This window comes from Mesocricetus auratus, unplaced genomic scaffold, assembly GCF_017639785.1.
Source record: "Mesocricetus auratus isolate SY011 unplaced genomic scaffold, BCM_Maur_2.0 Super-Scaffold_100027, whole genome shotgun sequence".
Taxonomy (NCBI): Eukaryota; Metazoa; Chordata; class Mammalia; order Rodentia; family Cricetidae; genus Mesocricetus; species Mesocricetus auratus.
Genome location: NW_024429208.1, coordinates 21,712,019 through 21,739,410, shown reverse-complemented (window position 1 = coordinate 21,739,410; position 27,392 = coordinate 21,712,019). Strand labels below are relative to the sequence as shown.

Below are 27,392 nucleotides of genomic sequence, written 5' to 3'. Positions count from 1 at the left end.
ACCACCACCCAGCCTGGCTTTTCTTCTTAAAAAATTATATTATTATAATAAATTACATTAATAAAATAATTACTTATTTAATGTTTATGTGCATGAGTGTTTGACTGCATGTGCCACCACCACCTGGCAAAAGTACATTTTAAAAAGAAAGAAAACAAGCCAGGTGGTGGTGGTACACGCCTAGCACTCGGGAGGCAGAGGCAGGTGGATCTCTGAGTTGGAGTCCAGCCTGGTCTACAGAGCAAGGTCCAGGGACAGCCAGGGCTGTTACAGAGGAACCCTGTCTCAGAAAAAAAAAGGAAAAAAAAAAAAACATAGGAAGCCAGAAGAACTTCAGTGTACTCATCTTTCAGGTAACCCCACATCCGTAGGGGGCACTGTAGTAACTCGGGCTCCAGAGGTCCTACACATCTGTGCTGAGGCACACACACCCTCAGATAATGTGAGAACTTTCCTCAGGGAGCCAAAAGTTATCCTATTAACTGTTTCCATTATGAAATGACATTCATTCCAATCTCTACAATTTTAACAGTCTCAAGGTATGTATTTTAATCTTCCATCAAGATGGCAAGACATGCCGGGCGGTGGTGGCACGCACCTTTTATCCCAGCACTCGGGAGGCAGAGGCAAGCGGATCCCTGTGAGTTCGAGGCCGGTTGGACCAACAGCCTCCAAAACAATACGGAGAAACCCTGTCTCGTAAAAACCAAAATAAAAGATGGCAGGACATATAGAAGCATAACCTAGGAACTGGAAAGAAAATTAAAATTCATGTTTGTGGGCCAGTAATCTGGATAAGCCAGAGGATATCCTGGGATCTGCTTTTGAAGGAAGTTTACAAATTGATCTTGTCAATTCTCTATTTTTAAATGAAGTGCTTAGAAATTCAGAGTGTAGTTAAATAACTGCTCAAGCTCTCTCTCTCTCTCTCTCTCTCTCACTCACTCACTCACACACACCCACAAATAGAAAACAAATACCAAAGAAATGAGTGTGAAGGTAGATTCGAAGATAAGGTCTTTTCAAACTGAACAGTTTTTCGTTTTTTTTTTTAAAGGTCAGTGACTCCTAAAATCCCAACTGTAGATGAAGAAACCAATGACTAAACAGGCAGGCAAGCAAGCTTCAGAGACAATCAGAAGGAAACATGGGCCCCTTGAACTTTATTGCTTATCACCATGAAGTCACTGATGCAATGTAACCTTTTGTGATAAACTAAAGTGTCTCCAAGTGAAGGATTTTTTGAATACTGGGAGGCCTTCCAACCCCCCCCCTAAATGTAATGTAGCCATATTAAGTTGGTCTACAGTATTGATTAATTACAAAATACGCCATAAAATTAACTTTTAATTTAATGAACATTATGCCTAGTGTGGTGGCACATGGCCTTTAATCCCAGAACAGCCAGGGCAACAATGGGAAAATCCATCTTGAAATACAAATAAATTATTTTTTTAATATTTTATTTATTAATATTATGTATCCAATCTTCTGCCTGCCTGCCAGCAGAGGGCATCAGAGCTCATTCAAGGTGGTTGTGAGCCACCAAGTGGTTGCCGGGAATTGAACTCAGGACCTCTGGAAGAGCAGTCAGTGCTTTTAACCACTGAGCCATCTCTCCAGCCCAAAATACAAATAAATTATAGCATTATTAAAAAACAAGCCAGAAACCAGGCGTTGGTAGTGCACGCCTTTAATCCCAGCACTCGGGAGGCAGAGGCAGGCGGATCTCTGTGAGTTAGAGGCCAGCCTGGTCTACAAAGCAAGTTCCAGGACAGTCTCCAAAACAATACAGAGAAACCCTGTCTCGGAAAAAAAAAAAAACAAGCCAGAGAGCTGGCACATACCTTTAATCCTAACAGTGGAAATGCAGACAAGCAGCTTGGTGAGTTCCAAGCAAGCCTAATCTACAAAGCAAGTTTCAGGCCAGCCAAAATACAGCAAAAAACTAAAAGCAAAGGCAGGAGGACCAACCTATACAGCATAGATGTAGACTCACAAGAATGAAATCTTATGTACAAACATTGGGAAGCAGAGACACTTCTAGGACAGCCAGAGCTATATCAAGAGCCTGTCTCAAAAAATAAACAAAAAAGCCACGCTGGGTGGTATGTGCGACTAATCCCAGTACTTGTATGGTAGAAGCTGGAGGGTCATGTTCAAGGCTACTTGGTGGGGGTGGGGGATAGGTTAAAACTACTATGAGCTAGTCATTTTGTTTCTTTGAGAGATGGCTCAGCTGCTCCTCTAGAGCCAGGCAGCGGTGGTACACACCTAGCACTCGGGAGGCAGAGGCAGGCGAATCTCTGAGTTCGAGGCCAACCTGGTCTACAGAGCAAGTTCCAGGACAGCCTCCAAAACTCCAAAGTAATACAGAGAAACCCTATCTCGGGAGAAAAAAAAACATTGCCTCAATATGTGGATTTTATGACTTTTTCCCTAAGAGCTCTTAAGATTGTGTCGCAATGCCGGGCGTTGGTGGCGCACGCCTTTAATCCCAGCACTTGGGAGGCAGAGGCAGGCGGATCTCTGTGAGTTCGAGGCCAGCCTGGTCTACAGAGCGAGTTCCAGGACAGCCTCCAAAACAACACAGAGAAACCCTATCTCGAAAACCCAAAAAAAAAAAAAAAAAAAAAGATTGTGTCGCAATTATTTAAAATAATAATAATCAGGGCATAGAGGATGGCTCAAGCAGGTAAAGTGTCTAGAAGCCAAGGCTGAGTGAGAAAACAAACTTAGCTTGGTTATCAGAAGCCTACAGGCTGTCCGGTCTTACACAAGCACTCGTGTACAGAACACACAGTGCACACACATAGTATTTACCAGAGGGTGACACTGCGCACCAACAATTTTTAAATAAAAGTATTTATGAAGAAAAAGCAACAAAGTATTAATAGCAGGACTTGGGCGGCAGAGGCAGGAGGATCTCTGAGTTCCAGGCCAGCCTGGTCTACAGAACAAGTTCTAGGACAGCCATAGAAGTTACACATAAAAACCGGTCTAGCAGGAATAGAGGGGGGGAAAATGTGCTGTTAAGTCCATCCCTCCTCATTCTGGATCTCTGGAAGCCCCCTGGGTTGGCAGTAGCTGCTGCATGGATATAACCATTGGGCTACAGTCAATTTGAAATTATACTGCAATCCTTCCTGCTACCAGCAGTGGTCAAAAAGCATCATTTGCATGCCTAGAGCTACTTGCAAACTGATTTCCATCCCAGAGAACTTAAAGGTGTTTTCACTTGACCAAAAACAACAAAATAAAAAATAAGACTTAAAACTGTTTTTTGAAAAAAAAATTGCCACTGGACTTGGTTCTCCCCGCAGCTAAATTCTACATAGAAAGGAAGCAGGGGCCAGCGACTGCTGCAGTTCCTAGACAGTTCGCTACCACAGGAAATGTGAGTGCATGGGGCTGCTCAAGGAAATGCAGCAGGGAAAGCTAGCAGATGCAGCCTCCTTCCATATGTAAAGCGTCCCTGAAGCCCCACAGAGATGGGAGGGGGCCGGTGTCTCATTGCAGCCAAATAGTCAAAAGGTAAGAAGAGAAAAATGGAGGTAGAAAGGTCCTTCTAAAAGCAAAAAAGACAGTGAAAGGAAGGACCAACAAAAACTAAGGAACAGTATTTTATATATTTTAAAAGATGAAAAGAGAAATGTAAATGTTGCGGGGTGCTCATGGCCCATGCCTTTAATCCCAGCACCAAGGTAGCAGAAACAGGCAAATCTCCGTGAGTTTGAGGCCAGCCTGGTCTGCAGAGTGAATTCCAGGACAGCCAGGGCTACAGAGAAATACCAAAGAAACAAAAAGAAAAACGACCGAGCAATGCCAAGAATTCACAGGAGAGAAGAACAGGGATAGGATAGGAGACAAGGACAATCAAATGACCTGAGGTTAGAAAAAAAAGGGGGGGGGAAAGTAATGAAGGAGCCAGGAAGGATATGTCCAGAAGGTGGGGGAGGGGAACAAACTAGATAAGGGAGATTACAGAAGGAAGAGAGACAAAGGGTAAGGAGGTAGTCTCCAAACCTGACCCACCCCTTCTGAGGAAGCAGGTCTGAGAGCAATAGCTAACTCATTAAAATGTTAAAGGATTGAGTTCCACAATTCTAAGTCTACCCCACTAATCTGCTAAGAAAAAGAATGCATCCAGTTCTTCCAAATGTTTTTAAAATCGAAATCATAATTTTAAGACAGAAAATAAGACACTAATTAAAGTTGCTTAATTGGGGAAAATCTGCAATCACTGCCAGGAAAGCAGGAGGCTGAGTGAGGCAGGTGTAGCACTGGGGGGGGGGGCTCAACAGACTGGAATCCTCTAAACATCAAACGGATAATCCGGTGGACGGCGCTTTCCTGTGATCCCAATATTCAGGATGCTAAAGCTGGGAGAGTCACAGTTTTCGAGGTCAGCTCTTGTCAGTAAGGTTAAACCTCATTTTATTTATTTATTTATTTATTTTTGGTTTTTAGAGACAGGATTTCTCTGTATTTCTTTGGAGGCTGTCCTGGAACTCGCTCTGTAGACCACGCTGGCCTCGAATTCAGAGATCCGCCTGCCTCTGCCTCGCCTGTGCAGGGGATTAAAGGCATGCGCCACCACCCGTCCTGCTCAAATAAATTCTTTAAAATCGACGTCATAACCCAGGTAACCACAAAATCTGTAACAGCTGAGTTTAAGTTTTTTTATAATACTGGTTGATCAACATCAAACAATAAAATTTCTGACGCCGCTTCACTGTACTCATAAGTACCTAATTAGCTTCAACTCTTGCATCTAGTTAAGCATCCTTTTCAAATTGTCTTGGCCTAAAGAAACTAATGCCTTTATGGGGGGCGGGGATTACCACCCCAATCCATCAGGGTGAGTGCCCCGAGAACTGGCAAGCCGTTGCAAACATTTACTAACCCGGTCATCAAGGAGCTAAAATGCAGATTATTTGAGGTCCACAGGGGGCTATGGCAAGAGGCTTAAGTGACCCACTCAGGTTGGTTGGTTCACTTGGAAAGACAGTCCGGAGCGCGCGGCGCGGGTAGTCGAGTGAGGGGGATGTGCTGAGAATCCTTGTTCCAGCATTATCTGTCTTCTTGGGAACACATTAAATTCTACTGGATCAGACAGAAATTGCCCCCAAAAAAGTGGTTTCACAGTTCAAAAAAAGAAAGTACAACCGGACAGCTCTTTCCTGACTTGGTCCTGAGGAAACACTGGAGGTGAGGGAGAGTGAGAGAGAAACGGAAGTTGCCTTACGTTTTTTTGAAACTGGGTCTCCCTATGCAGCCCTGGCTTGCCTAGAACAAGCTACACACACTAGGCTGGCCTGTAATTCTGGGAGATCGGCTTGCCTTGCCTCCCAAGTGCTGGGATTATCAAAGGCATGGGCAGCACTTTGGAGAAAGGGAGACTTTCTTCCCTGCCCCGCGGTGTAGGCGGTGGTCCTTCAGCCCTGGGGCAAGGACCCGGAGCTCACGTGCAGCACGACCTGTCTCAGGCACTCACTCGCTGCCGCTACTCCCTCGGTTCCCTCCCCAGGACCCCAGACCTAGAGGCACTCAAAACTTTCATGAAAGTCATTGGCGACTCTTCCTCCTCCCTCAGTTCTTGCATCTCAGCCCTCCCATCTTCCGGACAACCTTCCCCAAACCTCCTAGTCGCCTGCACTCCCAAAGCGGCTCCCCAGCAGCCCCCTTTCCCAACCATAGTCCTCCGCGGATAGAGGGATCCGGAACGCCGGACACACTTTCGGCTCGCAACAGCTCTCACGCCCCACTAACCTTCTCTACTCCCTGCTCGTGAAAACTCTCGCCTCTCCTCTGGCTGAGATACCCGACTTTCCCAAAGTGTCTGGCTCTGAGAACACCCGTTCAGGGACCTCCAGGAGACCACAGTAGCGCTCCCCCTACTGAATTTCTAACTGACCCAAAGACTGGGGTGAGGTTCCCGTGAGAACCCGTCCAAACTGCGGGGAGCTCTGTAGGGTCCCCGCCGGGAGCATTGTTAGCTACCCGCCACAAAATACCCGGAGCGGCCCTGGGTAGGAGGTCGCAGCGCGGAGTTCGCCCACACGAGTCATCACCGGGCATCAGTGAATGCGGAGTCCCAGCCCGGTAGAGATCCGCCCCCCGAACCCCCATCCCGCTAGAGTTTTAGCGCCCTCTCCCCGCAACCATGCCCTCAGCGGCCGCCCCAGCTCACCCCAGGCGGCCTCCGGATCCTAGGACTGCGTAGCGTTAGTCTCCAGCCTGCACCAGCCCTTGGGCAAACTTTTCCTCCGCACAACTTTGGAGGCTGGAGCTCCGGCGTGTGCCGGGAAGTGCGGGCCTAGGATGGACACTTACCATCCGACTCGGTCACGGCCCAATCACCCGGGGTGAGCAGCTGCTCCCCCAATGTCCGCGGCAGAGAGGTAGGTAGAGGTGCATGACTAAGGAGGGGAGAGGGTGTCCAAGGCGAGTGCAGACCCCGGAGTTGAAACGCCAGTTGCAGCGTGCACAAAGTGGTGCGAGGAGCGGAGTGCACGGCGACTCCCTGCCGGGTCAACCCCCTAGAGTAGTGGTGTCTCCCCAGGACAGACCTCAAGGAGTGTAGCTGGGGCTCAGCTTTGGCTGGACCCTGCACCGCTGAGCGAGAGGCAAAACGCGAGCTGGATTTTCCCAAACCGGAGCTGGACTCCTCTAGACCCTTCCTCCTCCAATCTGTCACTCCCTCCCCTTTCCCAAAATCCCGACCACATTACCTTCCCCTTTTCTTAGGTCAATGGAGAGAGTTGAAATCTACTAGTCCTCACCTCTTTTCTGATGGTACTCTCTAGTCTGGAGTAAAAAAAGGATCTCTAAAAATCAATGTTTTCAGAAGCAAGAAGGATCATCCAGGTGAGTAGTAGCATCCTGCAGCCTTGACTGGGTCTGAGAGGTGACAAGCATACCTCAACACCAAAGAGAAACCGGATGAGAAACCTTGATGTCTTCCACATCGTTATTTTTATTAGCCAGTTGGCCAGACTTTTTTCGTGATCATAATCCCTTTATAGGAAAGGAAACGGAAACGAAGGCGCAGTGGCTTCAGAGGGAAATTTCTGCCTTGGGGAACTAGCAGACTTGCCACTAAAACCGGAGTCAACCAGGCACATCGCAGAGTGACTGTTGCCACTAAGACAAGCTGTAGGCGATCACAGGTTACAGTCAGCCGTACCAAGCCAGCCTTGGTATGGTTAAGATCTCTTTGAACAAGCAAAAAATAAAGAAGGTTGGGTCTTTGAGATGGCCAGGTTAAGGGTGCTTTTGGCCAATCCTGAAGATATAAGTTTGATCCTAGGCACCTACCTGGTCAGAAAAGTACAAAAAAAAAAAACTCACAAGAGACCCACAGTTAAAAACAAGAACTGGGGCCCGGCGTTGGTGGCACATGCCTTTAATCCCAGCACTAGGGAGGCAGAGGCAGGCGGATCTCTGTGAGTTCGAGGCCAGCCTGGTCTACAAAGTGAGTTCCAGGATAGCCTCCAAAGCTAGAGAAACCCTGTCTCGAAAAACAAAAAAACAAAACAAAACAAAAAAAAAACAAAAACAAAAACAAAAAAAACCAAGAACTGGGACTTATTACTAACGACCTTGTCAAAAGATGTGAAACAAAGATGCAAGGAAGTCTCCATTTCACAATAGGTTACCAGGAGCTGGGATTGTCTGATGCTTCCTGGTCTGAAGGAAACAACCAACATTTTTGTTCCTCTACTCACACCACCTCAGCAGATGTGTAAACTTTCCCAACACCTGATCAATCAACTAGGTGATAATACAGCCAGACTTATCTGCCAGAGATGACTGGTTCAATGTCTCTTTTGAAGATGCTCAAATCTTACATAAAATGCTATACTACTCTGCACATAATTTACAGAGGACCTCCCAGGACATACTCCTAGATGTTATTTTCCTTTTTGCTGTGGCCTGCCTCTATGCTTCTAGCTGAGCCTCCAGACTAGCTCAGGTTACAGAACTAAGTGACATTTCCTATGTCCTTCACTGTATATTTGACAGAGTTTCACCATGAAAACTGACTGACTTGGAACTCACTATATAAATTGGCCTGTAGGGAAACCTCTCTATTCCTGGAACTAAAGTGCTAGGATTTAAAGACACACCCCAATGTGTGGCATTTATATTATTTATCATCACTGTTACTGTTATAGGCTAAATGATACCATGTCTAGCCATACACAGTTGTAGGAATTAAACTGGGATCCTAATCATACTTGCAAGGCAAGAATGTCATTGATCCATCCCTGCTTACTCCCCAACTGGCTTTACGAGGTACTAGAAGGCATTCTGACAAATGTGCAGCATCCTGAGCCCAATTCATAAGTTTCTTGTTGCTCCCTCCACTGTGTAGTGCATTACAGAACAGGTTGGGTTTGCTCTCATTGATCCAGCTAACACTGGCTACCAGTTGCTAGTAAGTATTACTTTTAAATAACACCACTCTTATTTGCATTGTACAGTTTTGCTGTGGGTTTCTCTTTTCTCTTTTGTAGTATGGTTGGCATGTTAGGCAAGTACTCTAGCACTAAGTCACTTCCCCAGTCATAAATCATGTTGTTTTGTTAACATTTTTACATTGGATGGTTTACTTATTTGAAGAATGTAAGTGCATGAGCTACCACTGCACCTGTGTGGAGGTCAGTTCTCTAACTCCACACCATGGGTTTCAGGGGCGGAATTCAGGTGAGCCTTGGCAAAGGTGCCCTTACTCTCTGAGCCACCCCAATGGCCCCGGTTGGTTGATTTGATGACAGGTTTTCCTAAAACTTTCTACTCCAGCTGCTCTGGAATCTGCACAGATCTTCCAGGCACGGCCTCCTCATCCCTGGGATTACAGGGGTGAGCAGGAGATCTCCATCTTAAATCAGTTTTGGACCAGTGAGGATGGTTCACTGGGCAAAGGCACTTTTTGTTATTTGAAAAGGCTTTCTGTGTAGCCCATGCTGTCCTGAAGACTGTACATCAAGCTGGCCTCCAACTCAGAGACTTCCCTGCCTCTGCCTCCTGAGTGCTGGGATAAAGGCATGTGCTACCAAGGCCCAGTTTCTTCCTTTCTATTTATGAGTTTAGAGGTCAAGATGGTGGTGACTGTGTCCACCTCTAATCCCAGCACTGAGGAGGCAGAGGCAGGCAGATTTTTTTTTTTTTTTGGTTTTTTGAGACAGGGTTTCTCTGTGGATTTGGAGGCTGTCCTGGAACTCGCTTTGTAGATCAGGCTGGCCTCGAACTCACAGAGATCCGCCTGCCTCTGCCTCCCGAGTGCTGGGATTAAAGATGTGCGCCACCAACGCCCGGCGGCAGGCAGATTTCTGAGTTCAAGACCAGCCTAGTCTACAAGACAGCCTCCAAACTAGAGAAACCCTGTCTTTCCTTTTTTTGGTTTTTCGAGATAGGGTTTCTCTGTATTGTTTTGGAGGCTGTCCTGGAACTCACTCTGTAGACCACGCTGGCCTCGAGCTCACAGAGATCTGCCTGCCTCTGCCTCCCAAGTGCTGGGATTATAGTTGTGCACCACCAATGCCCGGCTGAAAAACTAAAAAAGGCAAATGGGATTCAGGGATTGAACTCAGGTCTTCAGGCTTCCCAGCAGGAGACATTTGATGGCTACAGATTATGCAGGACACCACACACACACACACACTCCTGAAAAACAAATTTTCATTGCCATATCCTAGTTTGTTTGGCTTGCTTCTGTAAGGCAAAAATAGGGGTGCCTGCCCACCACCCTTCTCAGGATTTAGTAATTTGCTAGGAAGTCCACAGGCTTTACTTACAGTGGGAGGGGTGAAGAGAGTCAGCTGGAGGCGCAGATGGAGAAGGTAGTTGGAAGCCTGAGGAGTTACCCTGAAGCTCCCATGCTCTCTCTGGGACTACTGCCTTACCCCATTTCCCTCACTGTAGAAACTCAGAAAAAATCCTGCAGCTCAACGTTTTTGAAGGGTCCCAATCTTCCCTCCCCTTCCAGGAAGTTCATAGAAAGGACTAAAGGTTCAAATCCTGTACTCTGCCTCCTCCTCGGCAAACTATTCCTTCCCAGAGGCTATGGATGCCCCTCCTTGAAGCTCTTCTTTAACATAAACTCCCAGTGATTAACATGATTGTTCAGAATAACTAAAGACACTCCTTTAGCTCAGGAAACTCCTGCAGGTTTTGGGAGCCCAGTAATAGGATCTGGAACTAAATCACACAGGCACAATCCTAAAAACATGTTTTCTCATTCAGGTTCCAATATCAAAAGAGATGGGTACAGTGCTTGTCTGGCATGTCTTAAGTCCTGAGTTCTATCCTTGACTGGGTAGCAAGTTTGAGGCCAGCCTGAGTTACTTGAGACCTTATCTGCTTCTACAAAAAACAGCTATAGATGGGATTTGACTGACTGACTGACACAAGAAGAGTGAGGAGGCTCAGCAGATTCATGGCATTGTGCCTCAGTTTCCCTGCAGGTGACCATTAGGGGAAGAGCAAAATGTGGAACACTTCATGAATTTTGGGGTCATCCTTGCACAGGATCCATGCTAATTTTCTTTAGATTGTTCTAAAGTCAGCAAGACACCTAGTCTTAAATATACATACCAATGCCATGCCGGATGAGGTGGTACCTGCTTTTAATCCAGGGAGACAGAAGCACAGAAAATTTCAAGCCAGCCAAGGCTATAAGGCTGAGTTTGTTTTTAGTCCCAGCACTCAGGTGACTGAGGCAGGCAGATCTCTGTAAATTCAAGGCCAACCTAGTCTACAAAGCCAGGCTACAAAGCTACACAGAGAAACCCTATCTCAAAAAAAAAAAAAAAAAAAAAGAGAGAGAGAGAGAGAGAGAGAGAGAGAGAGAGAGAGAGAGAACCACAAAGGAATATAGGGCTATAAACATGTAGCTCATTGCCTTCCTGGCATTCAAAAGGCTGCCAGTTAACTACACATGAAAAATTAATAAGGCAGGGAGGTATCATGGCTCACGCTTGTAGTCCCAGCAGTTAGAAGGCCAATTTGAAGTCAGCCTAGCATAGAAAGCAAGCCCTTGTCTCAAACCTAAATAAATAAGGGCTAGTAAGATGACTCCATGGGTCAACTTGCTTGCTGCTAACCCTGATAACCTGAGTTCGATTCCCAGAACCCACACATGGTGGAGGGAGAGAACCTACTCTTCCTCTGAGCTCCACAACACTCCCACACATCATCAGTATGATTTTTCTTAATTAAACAAGTAAAAAGAGCCAGGCAGCCGTGGCACGTGTCTTTAATCCCAGCACCCGGGAGACAGAGGCAGGCAGATCTCTTTGAGTTGGAGGCCAGCCTGGTCTACAAAGTGAGTTCCAGGACAGCCAGGACTGTTTCACAGGGAAACTGTGTGTGTGTGTGTGTGTGTGTGTGTGTGTGTGTGTGTGTGTGTGATTTGAAGAGATGGAAGCAGGAGTAGAGATTCAAGATCATCCTAGCTGTTTTCCCCTCCCTTCCTCAAAGCTACAAAAGTATGATTCACCTGAAGTTCCTTCACACTGGGCAAGCTCTCTACCAACGGTTCCTTCAGGTCCCCTTACCTGCACTATATAACTGCTTATTATCTTGCAACCTCGAGCTAGTTTCCAGACACTTCATTTAAACAGTTCTTTTGTTTCCTGGAGACAAGGTCTCACTATGTACTTCTGGTTGGCTTAGAACTCTCTCTGTAAACCAAGATGGCCGCAAACTCAGTGATCCCCCTGCTTTTGCCTCCTGAGTACTCGGTGAGTTTAAAGACATGAATCACAATGCTCAGCCTACTTAAAAACAGTTCTTTTTTTTTTTTTTTGAGACAGGGTTTCTCTTTATTGTTTTGGAGGCTGTCCTGGAACTCACTTTGTAGAGCAGACTGGCCTCAAACTCACAGAGATCCTCCTGCCTCTGCCTCCCGAGTGCTGGGATTAAAGTTGTGCGCCACCACCGCCCAGCTCCAACAATTTTTCTTTTTCTTTTTCTTTTTTTTTTTTTTTTTTTTTTTTTTTTTTGGTTTTTCGAGACAGGGTTTCTCTGTGGCTTTGGAGGCTGTCCTGGAACTAGCTCTTGTAGACCAGGCTGGCCTCGAACTCACAGAGATCCGCCTGCCTCTGCCTCCCAAGTGCTGGGATTAAAGGCGTGCGCCACCAACGCCCGGCTCCAACAATTTTTCTTAAGTTTTTTTTCCCGTCTTTTAATTTTTATGTGTTTATTTTATATGAGTGAATGTCTTTCCTGAATGTACGAATATGTACCACATGTGTACCTGGTGCCCACAGAGGCCAAAAGAAAGCATCCAGTCCCCTGTAACTGGAGTTAGAGATGATTGTGAGTCACAGCTATCTCTCCAGCACATTGTTTTAATTTTTCAAAAATTAATCTGTTTCTGGTACTAGGAAGATAGCTAAGCAGTTAAGAGCACTGGTTGCTCTTCCAAAGGAGTTGGGTCCAATTCCCAGAACCCACATGGTAGCTCACAACTGTCTGTAACTCAAGTGATATGACACAGATATATTTGCAGGCAATACCAACACACAAAAGAAAATTAATATAAATATAAAAGATGAATCTATTTTATTTTATGTATATGAGTACTTTTGTATGCATGTGTATGTATGTATACCAATGGTGTGCCAGCTGCCCATGGAGGTCAGAAATGGATATTGGATCCTGTGGAACTGGAGTAATGGATGGTTGTGAGCCACTATGTGGGTGCTGGGAACTGAACCCAGGTCCTCTGTAAGACTGACTAGAGCTCTTAAGGACTGTGCAATCACTCACACTGAGCCTAGTTTTTTGTTGTTGTTGTTTCCTTTTGTTTTCTTTGGATAGGGTCTTAAGTAGCCCAAGCTCTCTTTGAATTCACAGTACAGCCAAAGAAGATTTTTTGTTTTGTTTTGATTTATTTGGTTTTTGAGACAGGGTTTCTCTGTGTAATTACCCTGTCTTTTTTTTTTTTTTTTTTTTTTTTTGGTTTGAAACAGGGTTTTCTATATAACTGTCCTGGAACTCACTCTGTAGACCAGGCTGGCCTTGAACTCAGAGATCTGCCTACCTCTGCCTCCCAAGTGCTGGGATTAAAGGTATGCACCACCACCTCCTGGCAACCCTGGCTGTATTCTAACTAGATTTGTAGACCAGGCTGGCTTCACACTCAGAGATCTGCCCGAAATAATCAACTCTGGTCACTCCCATCTCCAACTCCAGAGCAAAGGAATGACAGGTCAGCCAGGCAGTAGTGGTGAATAACTGTAATTTTTAGTACTAGGGAGGCATAGGCAGGCAGATCTCTATGAGTTCAAGGCCAGCCTGGTCTACAAAGCAAGTTCTAGGAGAACCAGAGCTGTTACACAGAGTAACCCTTTCTCAAAAATCCAAAACCAAAACCAAAACCACAAACAGAAAAGGAGCGACAGGTCATCTGCTTTCCCCCAAATGCCATTTACATGGATATATATCAGTGTGTCACCTGCTCTAGGGCTATACTCAAGTGTATCTCCATTCCACCCTCTCTTGAGGCATTTCCTTTGGGGCTGGGTGTGGTGGGGCAGGGCAGAATTCCAAGACAAAGACAAAGAAAAGAAGGCAAAAAAGCTGACACTCATCTATAGTCCCAGTAAGTAGGAATTTGAGTTTCAGGCCAGCCTGAGCTACATTGAAAGTAACAGACTAGCTACACAGTGAGACCCGTCTCAAAATAAAACTAAACAGTAAGAACAATAAGACCCAAGACATAAAGAAAGGAACATATGAAGTTAGGAAGGAAAAATGATGTTTTGTTGAAGGAATAGAAAAATTGGAAAGGCCGTTAATCCCCGTACATAAAACCAAACATGGTTGTCAAGGTTTGTCATCCCAACACTCAGGAAGCAAAGAGGAAGACCAGGGGTTAAGGCTTGGGAAGGTAGCAAATTAAAGGTCAGACTGGCCTGTATGAGAATCTGTCTTTAAAAAATAGAAACTAAATTACCTTGTAGGCATCAATGAGCTTTCATCCCAGAACTACAGAATCAGATTTATGAGCATAAGAAGTTCATGGTCTCCCAGCACTCGGGAGGCAGAGGCAGGTGGATCTCTGTGAGTTCGAGGCCAACCTGGTCTACAAAGTGAGTTCCAGGATAGCTTCCAAAGCCACAGAGAAACCCTATCTCGAAAAACCAAAAAAAAAAAAAAAAAAAAAAAAAAGAAGTTCATGGTCACCCTTGGATACATGGGGAATTTGAAGGCCAGCCTGGGTCACAATAGAGCTTCTCAAGGAGAGAGGGGAGTCCAAGAAAACACTTGCTACCACAAAATTCCTGGGAGCCAGGAGTGGTGGCAGACAACCTTTAGTGCTAACACTTGGGAGACAGAGACACTTGGATCTCTGCTAACTCAAGGCCGGCCTGGCGTATTGTTACTGCTCTAGTTGTTGGCATGAACCTAGGAGAGTGAAGCCTAAAAATGAGGTGGATTAAAGCCTTATGAATAGATATCTTTATTTAAGGCATCAGACAATTTGTATTTTGAGGTTATTCTGAGAGCTAGAAAAGTTCATATGAATGTAGGTTATATACTACACTCAGAAGGGCATAGTCACACGAGTTTAGGATATATACCTTCACAAGGGCAAGATTAGGGTGTATACATTCAGGAGGACAACTCCTGCTTGGAAACATTCTGAATAATAATGGTAAAATGATAGATTATCTAAAGTAAAACCCACTTCTATATACTACACCAGGGAGGAGCATGACAATAAATTCTAGGACCAGCCCATGTTTTGAAGGAATGGAGATAATGTCTTATTTACTTGGATGTAGGCGTGAACCCCACAAAGCTATCTGCCCATCAGGGCGGGGACAAGGTAGAGATAAAAGGAAATGAAAGGAAAAGGGGCTTCCCTTTTCTCTCCAGGCATGCTTCTAATCCTGGTCTGTGTGACTCTCTCTCTCTCTCTCTCTCTCTCTCTCTCTCTCTCTGGTAAATAAATATATTGTTTTCCCTATATAGCATCGAATATCGTTATACTTGGAGTTTCCTCAAAAGTTCTCATTCTCATTCATGGACAATGTTCTGACTTCTCCCCTTTTTATTTTTATTTTTTTATTTTTGTTTTGTTTTTCGAGACAGGGTTTCTCTATTGTTTTGGAGGCTGTCCTGGAACTCACTCTGTAGACCAGGCTGACCTTGAATTCACAGAGATCCCCCTGCCTCTGCCTCCCAAGTGCTGGGATTAAAGGCATGCACCACCAATGTCCGGCTCCCTAGTGTTTTTTTTTTTTTTTTTTGGTTTTTCGAGACAGGGTTTCTCTGTGGCTTTGGAGGCTGTCCTGGAACTCGCTTGGTAGTCCAGGCTGGTCTCGAACTCACAGAGATCAGCCTGCCTCTGCCTCCCGAGTGCTGGGATTAAAGGCGTGTGCCACCAACGCCTGGCATGTTTACAATTTTCATAAGAAATAACAATACAGCTAGGCAGTGGTGGCACATGCTTTTAATCCCAGCACTCAGGAGTAAGAGGCAGGAGGATCTCGTGAGTTTGAGGCCAGCCTGGTCTAAGAGTTCCAGGACAGCCTCCAAAATAATACAGAGAAACCCTGTCTGGAAAAAACAAAAAACAAAAAAAGAAAGAAAAATGAAAACCCAAAATATCTAGATGATAGCTAGATAGACACTGTCTGTAATTCCTGCTTCGGGGACCCAACAACCATTGCAAAATACCAATGCACATAACATTGCAAAAATTAATTAATTAATTAATTAAAAAAGAAAAACTAAAGAAAGTAATAAAAAGAAATAAATAGTAATGCAAACATGATTTAAACTATGTTATGTTGTTATGTTACACTGAAGTCCAGCCCCTCAGCAGTGGGATATCCTTTCAATCCAGGCACTCGGGAGGAGGCAAGTCGATCGATCATTGTGAGTTCTAGGCCAGTCTGGTGGACTGAATGAGTTCCAGGACAGCCAGGACTAAACAAAGAAACCCATCTGGAAAAAACAAAAACAAACCAGGAGCTGGATAGACTCATCAGAGGCACTCACCCCACCACAGATCCACAGGTCATCACTCGGAAGAGAAAAGGAAGATTCTTCTCCTTGCCACCTTAACTCGGTCCAGATGGATGGGTTTAGTCTCTCTGGTGATGTCCACAGTTTCCATGCCTTTGGCTGATTGTCCTCCTTGATGGGCAGGGGCCAGAGAAGCCAGGAGTCCATGATGCTTCAGAGGATCCACCTGCAAGGACAGACATGCTTCCCTCCCCAACCTCACTTAGCCCACCAGGATGTCTCAACTTGTTTAGACCATGGGGTCCTGCTTAAAGGCAGTTGAGAGTGTTCTGAAGAGAAATGGTTTTTTTTTGTTTGTTTGTTTGTTTTTGAGACAGGGTTTCTCTGTGTAACATTCCTTGCTGTCCTGAAACCCACCTTGTCAAGCAGGCTGGCCGCAAACACACTGAGATCTGCCATCCACTGCCCCTCTGGAGTGCTGAGATTAAACAGGTGTGCCACCACCACCTAGCTTAATTATTAATTTTATTTTTTTGTTTTACAAGACAGAGTTTCTCTGTGTAGCCTTTGCTGTTCTTGGCTGTCCTGGAGCTTGGTCTGTAGACCAGGCTGGCCTCCAACTCACAGAGATCTGCCTGCCTCTGCCTTCTGAGTGCTGAAACTAAAGGTATGAGCCACCACGGGGCTGCGCTCATGTGCTAATGTATGAGGTCAGTTAATGCTGCCTTTCAGTCTTCCTTCAGGGTGCCTACCCACTTTGGGACATGCAGATAGTTCCAAAACAATCCACTGGGATCAAAGGTGTGCGCCACCAACGCCCGGCCAGATTTTTAAAAGGTTATGTTTTATTCATTCATTCATTTTTTTTTTTTTTTTTGGTTTTTCGAGACAGGGTTTCTCTGTGGCCTTGGAGGCTGTCCTGGAACTCACTTTGTAGACCAGGCTGGCCTCGAACTCACAGAGATCCACCTGCCTCTGCCTTCCGAGTGCTGGGAATAAAGGCGTGTGCCACCAACGCCCGGCCATTCATTCATTTATTTATTTTTTATTTTTATTTTTTGAGACAGCATTTCCTCTGTATTGCTTTGGAGTCTATCCTGGAACTCGCTCTATAGACCAGGCTGGCCTTGAACTCACCCGCCTGCCTCTGCCTCCCGGTTGCTGGAATTAAAGGCTTGTGCAATCAATGCCTTGATAAAAGGTTATGGCTTTTTTTTTTGGTTTTTTTTTTTTTTTTGGTTTTTCGAGACAGGGTTTCTCTGTGGCTTTTGGATGACCCGTCCAGCAGGCCAGGTTATTTACTGGGTCTCGAGTGGGTGTCACCTATAGGAGTCAAACGGGGGGGAGAGAGAAGTGGAAGCCAAGCGCGTAAAGAAAGAGTCAGTCTGAGTTGCATCAAGGCTTCGTTTATTAGCTAGCAAGGTCTCATTTTTATAAAGCAGTTTAGGCAGGGCGGGGGATGAGGACAGGGGCAATGGAAAGTACCGGGCCCGGGTACAGAAGGAAATATTTCTTATAGAACACCTTAGTTTAGCCTGTTCCAGGAACCAATGTATGCATGACCAGTTTGTTCATAATAACTTTTCAATTCCAATTGTTTCAATTCAAACTGCCACTTAGTTCTGCTACAACTTAAAGGTCTCTGGGGCTCCAACATCTCCCCCCCTCTCTAATAAAATCTTAGACAGATTAATTTGGGATCTAGGTGCCGAAGTGTGCGACTAATAACTGACGAGCTAATAGGTCTTTCAAGACGAATCTTAATATCCGACTGAGCCTAAGCTGGTGCAATGGAAGCAAGTCCTCAGCGTGCAAGGCCTCAGTGTCAAGGATTTCTTCGCCTCACCTGCTCTTGTCAGAATCCAATGAGAGAGACTGAGCCTGTTGGAAGATCGTTGCTAGGTTCTTACCCGTCATTGGATCATCCTCCCCACCAGGATCATCCTGTCTTAGGTGAATCTAGACTTAAACGACTCTTTCGTTACTGACTTTCCAGCCTATCGTCTCATGGGGTGCACAAGATTAAGGCACCATGGGGATAGATCTTAAAGGGCCAAATTTTTAGATCTGAAAGGCCAAATTTAAAACTTCCTTCAGAATTTTCGTCCTGTACCAGGACCAGAGGGGACTGTAAATCTAAGGTGGGTTTGAGGAGGGGTTTTTCCAGAGGAATCATGGGTAATAGATTCAGAAGCAACATTAGAAGGGCGTTCTTCTTTTTCCAAGGTTGTCAGCCAAGTTTGGGCTGAGCGACCACTCTCTAAAGCAATCATGGCTTGTAATATAATTTTCTTATCCCGAGAAGTTTGGGCTTTCAGGCGGCAAATCAGCCAAAAGCATAATACACATCCTCCTAGACAACAAACAAGGAACAATCCCACCCCTATCCATTCCTTAAGGAAGGAAAAGGCAGAATAAAGCCAATCACTAAATTGTCCAAGGGTAATGGGCTGTACATGGGTATTATTTAGAACAGCAATTTGAAATAATTGTTCCTGTAATAATATTTCTCCTTCTAGTGACCAGTTACCTGCTAAGTATTGGCCAATTCTTAAACTTTCATTTCTGGAATTATTAAAAGGGAGGGAAGTAATACATACATGCTTCTGATATGCAACGCAGCCGATTTGTACTAAGCTAGTTAATTCATCAATTTGGGTCTGTACAAAATCAATCCTCTGATTGGTGGCTATAATCCCTGATGTTATATGTTTATTAACTCTGGATTGTGTAACCAAAGCATCTGCTGTTTTGCTAACAATCTCATTAATAGTGGATGCCGTCTGGACCTGATTGGCCATGGCTATTCCGGCCGTAACAGCAGCCGCGGCTGACAGAACAATGGCAGCAGTGATCCCAAAGTCATGTCGCTCTCGAAGGAGCAGGGTGACAGGAAAATGGTTTGGGTCTGTTTCTACGGGAAGAGGTACAAACGTGGGTATTCGTAGTACCACTGCCAACCCAAAACTACCATTCCAACATTCAGACAGAAAACATTGTATTGAATCATTTTTGCAATCAAGCTTAGTAGACCCCTTATTATCATTAGAAAGTAAAAAAATAAAGGGAGGGAGTACACACACTGCAGCTCCTGGGAGTGTATGATTGGCTATCTCCTGCTCCCGATTAATACGGAGCCTTCTATCAAAACCCTTTTCTTGGACTGTGCCAGTAACATTTAGCAGCTGAAATGTGGTAGGTTGTAGAAGCGCCAGGGCAGAAATGTCTGCAGTTGCACCCAATTCATTAGACAACAGCCATTGAAACCAAGACCATCCCGCTTTAACGGAGGAATTAATGTTGTTACTATTATAAATATACTGTTTCATAGATGGGGATAAGGAAAATCCAAAAGAGACTTGTTTTTGTTCCCAGGTCTTGGCCTGGCAAGCAGTAAAGACTGGTGGAAATGAAAACTCAGTAATACAGTGGGGTGATGCTTTAAAAGCTACTGCATTGTTGTTGCTATAATTGCTCGGCCTGGGCACCAGGGAGCTAACTCTCACCGCCAATGTAGTGACACTTAACTTTGATCCTTTGGTGCTTTGTCCAGAGCCCTCTGTTGCTCCCGAGGCTATCAGCGCGAGCGCTGCTCTCAATATGTCCACCCCCACTCTACTATCCACCAAGGGATCCTTCCAGTTAGTGAGATTATCCCTTTTGAGTCTGATGCAAGGAGAGCCTCTTTTAAGAGAAAAGCACATAGTACCATTTAACTGAATACTAGTTAAATTAAAACTCTCAATCTTTTGTTCTGGGGCGGGTATGCAGGGCGCATCCATATCACAGGAAGTAGAAAACAGGGTAGGTAACAGTGAAGAATTAAAATGAACTGGCATGGGAACTGGCCAAGCCCTGGTCACTGCCCAGAGCATCATATTTCTTGCATCAACTATCCAGGCTTGTAGTATAAAAATCATCATCCAATAAACGGCCCTCATTTTTATGATAATCTTTCAAAGTTTTGCCCTTAAACTAGACAGCATAAGTGTTCCTGTCCTGGTTCAAGACACCATAGCCAAAAGCAGCAACAAGATACTATTATAAACATTAAAAATACAAAAAGAACTCCATGTAAGGGATCCAATCCAAAGAATATCTTCTGCACTTCTTGTTGGCCTCAGTTGTTTAATCAGCGGGTCAAGGCAGACGTTTTGGCTTGGGTGCTCAAGAAGATAGATATTACCAATCCTATCCAAAGCATCTCAGCAGCAACAGGTGCATTTTTCTCCGGGCACATGACATCGCAGCCACCAGCAGCAGCAGAGCACCACCACGACTATTAATATCAGGATGAGTGTTCCATCTAAAATGCTGATGTCTCCAAACAGGATCCTTTGCATCCTCTATCGGGCCGCTCCTGCAACCATAAGATATTTTTTCCTCAGGGAGGTTTTCCCTGGGTCTTATCAGAGAGGGGTTTGATCAGCCTGGCTTTCCACATTTAAAACAGGTTCTTGTCATATTGGACCTTCCTGCAGATGACTGAATCATGGCTCCAATGGCCAGACTAATAGATTTTGAAAGTTTGTGGTCAAGAGGATCAACATCGTTACAAAGCCTGATCATACCGTGTAGGTCTAAGATTTTTACTTTCCCTCTCAATACAGCTTTGCATGCTGAGTTGGCATTTTCAAAAGCCAATTGTTTTATAATAACATCATCAGCACCGTTTTCTCCTAATAATCTTTCAGCCACCTCTAGCAGACTGCCCACAAATTGCGCATATGGCTCATTAGGCCCCTGGACTACCTTGGAGAGAGAGGTACCCAATGATGCTGCAGCTGGTATAGCCCGCCATGCCGCTAGGGCAGCGTGCGTAACTTGATTGAGCAGCCCAATGGGTAGGGTCTGTTGTTTGTTTTCCAAAGAATACTTGCCTTTACCTGTTAACTTATCTATGGTCCATGAGGTAGTAGCAGTATTACGTTTATTTATATCTGCCTGTGTCTCCAGTCTCTCCAACAACTCGGCCTTCCATGTAAGGAACTGGCCTCGAGTCAACGCTGATTGCGCAATTTTTTCCCATTCAGCAGGGAGGAGGCTTCCGCCCTGTCCCAAGCCTTCCAGAATGGATAGGGTAAATGGAGCCGTGGGACCATAATTTTTTACTGCTGAATGGAGCTCCTTTAAATGTCTAATTTTTAAGGTCTTAATAATGCGTGATCCTGAGCTAGTAGGAGATGTTACTGGGTCTTTCTCCTCATCAGATTCAGGTGGCTCACTGTCTTCCGCCTCTTCATCTGCTGAGGTGGCATCTGCGGCCGGGTCAGCAGGTGTTTCTGTCTGTCTAGATCGAGTAACAACTGGAAAAGCAAGAGGGGTTGATTTTGACTTCATTTTATTTTTCTTTATGCCTTCTAATTCCTGTGGGAATTTAGTCCCCGCAGGGTAGAACAGGTTTAACTGTAAAGCAGAAACCTGCGAGGTTAAATCTCGCAATTCTTGTTGGAGGGAGAGGACGCCCTGTAATTGGGATATCTGGGCACTTAACACATTCTTAGAGGCAACCAGATGAGCAACCACCGAGGGAGAGGGCTGTATAGGGGGGACCTTATTATCCCATGGCTGGGGAGGGACGGAGGAAAAGGTGTTGGAAACATATGGAGGGGAGCAAGACCAATGTAGTCGTCTTGAGTCCCCTGGGCGGGTATTCACCGGTGCTGCAAGTGGAGGGTTGTATCTCCCACTTTCATATTTAGCTGCTTCTTCCTCTAAGTCTATTTCTTCTGAAGGATCTAGCCAGTCATCGCCCTGTTCTTTATGAATTACAGGATACAACGAGTTAATTGGCAACTTTGAGGGTTTCGGGATTAAAGGAGGGGCTAGATTCTTATCCGGGATCAATGATGGAGGGGCTCCGAGAGGTGGCGGGGAACCGAGAGGACACCTTATCTCCTTTTATATTAACAATCTTTTTTAGATTATCTCTTTCATCTGCCCTAAGCATCTTGTCCGATAGTGGACCTTCATGATTATTTTTCTTTTCTCTATTATCCTCTCTTTCATTGATAAAATCCTCTGCCAGGGCCAGAAGATGGGAGACCTTTCCCTCTGAATCTGATTCTTTTAAAATATCTCTGATAACTCCATAAAAACTGAAACATGATTCTGGGACTTCCCTTCCTTGTCTAAGAACCTCATTTATATCTTTCCCTACTTTATTCCAAGTAAGGGGATGAATATCTGGCCCACTGAGGACCAGCCATGGACATATTTCCTCAACATAACAAAAGAAATCTAATAAATCCTTTTTCTTAACTCTAATCCCCCTCTCCCTTAGCGTGCTCTTTATCTCCTTAATAAAGAGGGCCTCCTTAGAAGCCGTATTTCCCATGACTCAATTCTGGACAACACACTTACCTCCAGTCGCTGCACGAGTGATGCAGACGATCTGTACCCAATCGACCAGTCAGTCTTGTAACTTCAGGTTGTCCTGTGCCCACCGCTTCTCGAGCCCCACGTTATGGGCGCCACTTGACCCGTCCAGCAGGCCAGGTTATTTACTGGGTCTCGAGTGGGTGTCACCTGTAGGAGTCAAACGGGGGGAGAGAGAAGTGGAAGCCAAGCGCGTAAAGAAAGAGTTGCATCAAGGCTTCGTTTATTAGCTAGCAAGGTCTCATTTTTATAAAGCAGTTTAGGCAGGGCGGGGGATGAGGACAGGGGCAATGGAAAGTACCGGGCCCGGGTACAGAAGGAAATATTTCTTATAGAACACCTTATGTTTAGCCTGTTCCAGGAACCAATGTATGCATGACCAGTTTGTTCATAATAACTTTTCAATTCCAATTGTTTCAATTCAAACTGCCACTTAGTTCTGCTATAACTTAAAGGTCTCTGGGGCTCCAACATTTGGAGGCTGTCCTGGAACTGGCTTGGTAGTCCAGGCTGGTCTCGAACTCACAGAGATCCGCCTGCCTCTGCCTCCTGAGTGCTGGGATTAAAGGCATGCGCCACCAACGCCCGGCTAAAAGGTTATGTTTTTAATAATGATTATCTATAGACCCTGAGCAACATGCTAATACAATGTGCCAACTATTGTCAGTGCAGAACTAATAATCAAACTTCACTTCATTTAATAGCGCAATAATTTCAATGGGCTCTTTACCAATAAGCTATTTATTTTCTTAATTATTTATTTTTATTTGCATTGATATTTTGCCTGCATGTATGTCTGTGTGAGGTGTCAGATCTTGGAGACAGATAGTTGTGAGCTGTCATGTAGGTGCTGGGAATTGAACCCTGGTCCTCTGGAAGAGCAATCAGTGCTCTTAGCCGCTGAGCCATCTCTCCAGCCCCCCAATAAGCTATTTATGATGTGTCCTTCACATTTTTATTAATTCTATAAGATTTTGCAAATAACGAGTTCATTCTGCCCACACTGCCAAGATGTGCCCAGTAAAAAATTCTCTAAGTAGCAGGGCGTTGGTGGCTCATGCCTTTAACTCCAGCACTTGGGAGGCAGAGCCAGGGAGTTTGAGACCAGCCTGGTCTACAAGAGCTAGTTCCAGGACAGCCTCCAAAGCCACAGAGAAACCCTCACAAAAAACAAACAAACAAACAAACAAAAAGTAGCTAGGTCAGCCGAAATTGATACACTTTGTGGACATCTGGCTTTGAACAGCACAAGTTTCTCTCTCTCTCTCTCTCTCTCTCTCTCTCTCTCTCTCTCTCTCTCTCTCTCTCTTTCTCTCTCTCTCTCTCTCTCTCTCTCTCTCTCCCCCTCTCTTTCTTCCTTCCTTCCTTCCTTTTTTTCATTTTATGTACCTTGGTGTTTTGCCTGCATGTATGTCTGTGTGAGGATGTCGGATCCCCTAGAACAGGGGGTACAGACAGTTGTAAGCTGCCATATGGATGCTGGGAATGGAAACCAGGTCCTCTGGAAGAGCAGCCAGCGATCTTAACCGACGAGCCATGTCTCCAGGCCCTAAACAGCATAGGTTTCTTTTTTTTTTTTTTCTTTTCTTTTCTTTTTTTTTTTGGTTTTTTCGAGACAGGGTTTCTCTGTGGCTTTGGAGGCTGTCCTGGAACTCGATTGGTAGTCCAGCCTGGTCTCGAACTCACAGAGATCCGCCTGCCTCTGCCTCCTGAGTGCTGGGATTAAAGGCGTGGACCACCAACGCCCGGCCAGCATAGGTTTCTAAAGCAGCTAATTTTGTTCCACATTTGTAGGTCACTACATTTCTACATAATTTTAGAAAGTTTATATTTCCTCTGAGGCATGATTAATCCTTGGCAAGCTTCATTAGCAAATCTACACCCAAATGTTTTGATAATAATAACTTTTGAATTTATTCCCCTTTTACTTTAATCAGCTTAGAGAAACCTTGAATAATTTTTTTATGACTAGGAATTTAGCATTTTCAAATGACCCAAAGTTGAACAGGGAGGGATCTTTCCCCCTTGTTGAGACGCCTTTTCAAACTTAAAGTTCCTTCTTGTGGAATCCAGGGCTTAGAATCACAAACAACTTGCAAACAATAGCAGTGTTGTGATTTGAATACTTGTGCTCTTCCTTTCTTTAGAAGTTATGTGCAAAGCCGGGCGTTGGTAGTCCACGCCTTTAATCCCAGCACTCCGGAGGCAGAGGCAGGTGCATCTCTGTGAGATCGAGGCCAGCCTGATCTACAGAGTGAGTTCCAGGACAGCCTCCAAAACAATACAGAGAAACCCTGTCTCGAAAAACCAAAAAAAAAAAAAAAAAAAAAAAGATAAAGAAACAACAGTCTGAATAATAATAGGTAAGATGATAGGCAATCGAAAGTGGACCCTTCCTATGTAAATCTGGGTGGGGTACCTAGGAGAGACACCTACAGAGGACAAGAGGACAATCATCTGTAACTCCCCTTCAGGGGATCCTAGGACTTCTTCTGGCCTCTGCAGGCATTATATTGTTGCAAAGTCCCCAGAGACCACCAAGAAGACAGACCCACTAAAAGCAAGGTTTAATGATTTTTCATCCACCCATGACAGGGACCCCGTCTGGCTAGCTGTAGCAGCAGCTTCCAGAGGGAGTGAAGTTCCCTGTCTACTGCTAGATTTTTTTTGTTTGTTTGTTTTTTCGAGTTTCGGGTTTCTCTGTATTGTTTTGGAGCCTGTCCTGGAACTCGATTGGTAGATCGGGCTTGGTCTCGAACTCACAGAGATCCACCTGCCTCTGCCTCCCAAGTGCTGGGATCAAAGGCGTGTGCCACCACCACCTGGCCTACTGCTAGATTTTAAAGACAAAAGTTACAGGATTACATCAGTAGTTACGGGTTGGTTTCTGATTGGTTGACATTTGGGTACAATCAAGAAATTTTTCAAAGTTATGTTTTTGACGTGTAATACCTGTCTACCCATTATTCTCATTGGTCAGTGCTGAGAGAGTACATTCTGTGGTTTCTATGGCATTGTCTTATTACTTTCAGGTGGTCTGTTTTTCATAGATACCAATAGTTTTCAAAACTATATCCTGGAGACTACAGGGGAGGCCTTGGTCCCCCTGGAGTTTCTTTTGTAGCCAAACAGTTCCCAGGAACCAAGTATCTAGGAGGCTGGAGTTTCTTTGTCTTCAGTTTTGGCCCTAGACCCCAGGAGAGACCAGAGGATCTGGAGTTTCCTTGTGTCGGAGGCCTACATGTCTTTTCTGTAGCCTGTCATGGCTGCTAAATAAAGCAGGGGACTGAGTGAGGGTCTGGTTGGTCCCTTTATTTCTAAATTATTAGAAGTGAAGCCTTTAAGTTTAGTTTACCCCTTTCACATATATGCCAGCTAGTCATTCATTCAGGCAGTGTGGCTCATGCCTTTAATCCCAGCACTTGGGAGGCCGAGGCAGGCGGATCTCTGTGACTTGTTCTGTATACCAGGCTGGCCTTGTATTCACAAAGATCTGCCTGCCTGAGTGCTGGCATTAAAGGTGTGGTGCACCATCGTGCCCGTCTTGACCTGGAACTCTTTATGTAGACCAATCTGGACTCAAAGACACCTGCCTCTACCCTTGGAGTGTCAGAATGAACCAGCTGCATCCCTACTTTTTATCTTTTGTGTAATATGTTTTCCTATGAGTTTCACATTCATCCCTTGAGAAAGCAAATTATCTGAGAGACAGGACTAATTTTCTCTCTTTTAGCCCATGAATACTATTTTCTAGATGTTCTAGAAAGATGATGGCTCTTTGTGGGTGTCCACGATCTGCTAGGTGTGGCAGCACACATCTGTGCCAGCAAGGAAGCAAAATGTCCAATGGCATCCAGATTGCTGTGCTACAGTGAATAGTACTTGTATAGGATATAAGCTTGCTCTCTGAATTTTTTTAAATTTGAGACGGGGTCTCTTTCTGGTATAGCCCAGGTTCACTGGCGTACAGGCCACCATGTCCAGTTACATTGGTGCTGAGGATCATGTTGGAGTTTGCAGAATTCTAGGTTTACTTAGCTCCATCCCCAAACCCTTAATCTTAGGCTTCCTCTAAACTAGTTTTACCCTGTAGCCCAGGCTGTAGCCTTGAAGGAACCATGTAGAGCAGGCTGGCTTCATACTCTTGTCACTTTTCTTGCCTCAGCCTCCCCAATGCTGTCACCACAAGCATGAGTCACCATGCTAAGCTATTCCAGTTCTTTAGGATCAGTGAGATAGCACAATGGAATATGGGAAATCTATACTAAACCTGAAGACCCAAGTTCAGTCCCCGGGAGACACATAGTAGAAGGAGAAAAGAAACTGACTACATAAGTTGTTTTGTGACCTCCAAACCAAGACAAATGAACATTTAATTTTTTAAAAAATTGCATTAGCTGTTATGTCAAGAAGAGACAGCAGGGGGCGAGAGAAAGCAAGGAAACTAACTGGGTTTGTGGGTTTCCTAGTTTGTGTCCAGAATATAAAGTTCTTAACTGCGGAAGAGTAAAGGTTGAATGAATGGTGCACTTAGGAAAGAGAGTCAGTGGTTTCAATGTGGATAACCTAGATACCAGTTAGAAATTCTGATGGGTAAAGAGTCTACCTAGCATTTGCTAAGCTCTGAGTTCAATGGATCCTCTGTGTGTGTGTGTGTGTGTGTGTGTGTGTGTGTGTGTGTGTGTGTGTGTGTGTGTGGAGAGAGAGAGACAGAGAGACAGATAGAGAAACAGACACACAGAGACAGAGACAGAGAGCCAGAGAGCACCCCAGGAGTGGCGGTGAAACCCTGTACTGTTAGCACCACATGAGGGGCTTGAGGCAGGCATATCTCAGATTAAGACCAGCCTGAGGCACATTTAGTTTTTAGTATTGTTATGATAAAGCATGGGGGACCAAATGTTATGATAAAGCTCAAGGGGAACCTTGGTGGATTCCATGGCAGGGGAGGGTGACCAAGGTAGGGAACAAACACGCCAGGCAGACAGAACTTAGTGAGAAGTTTTATTAGAGAGGGAAGGGGG

The 27,392-nt window shown here is 45.0% G+C and overlaps 1 protein-coding gene and 1 non-coding gene across 4 annotated transcripts in view; both read right to left on the bottom strand.

Moving 5' to 3' along the window:
• The window catches only part of Tet1 (tet methylcytosine dioxygenase 1), a 65,172-nt gene extending 54,451 nt beyond the window's left edge, over positions 1 to 10,721 (bottom strand). The window contains exon 1 of one of the 3 annotated variants that reach the window (XM_040732575.1): positions 10,603 to 10,721. The gene's annotated coding sequence lies outside the window, so the exon portion shown is untranslated. Of the gene's footprint in view, positions 1 to 9,803; positions 10,025 to 10,602 lie in introns of those variants that run through there. The other 2 variants (XM_040732576.1, XM_040732574.1) reach the window with 2 other exon arrangements.
• Positions 10,492 to 10,595, bottom strand: LOC121134407. The gene has a single exon (XR_005871480.1). It is a non-coding gene; the product is annotated as a U6 spliceosomal RNA (small nuclear RNA).
• Positions 10,722 to 27,392: the final 16,671 nt, after the last annotated feature.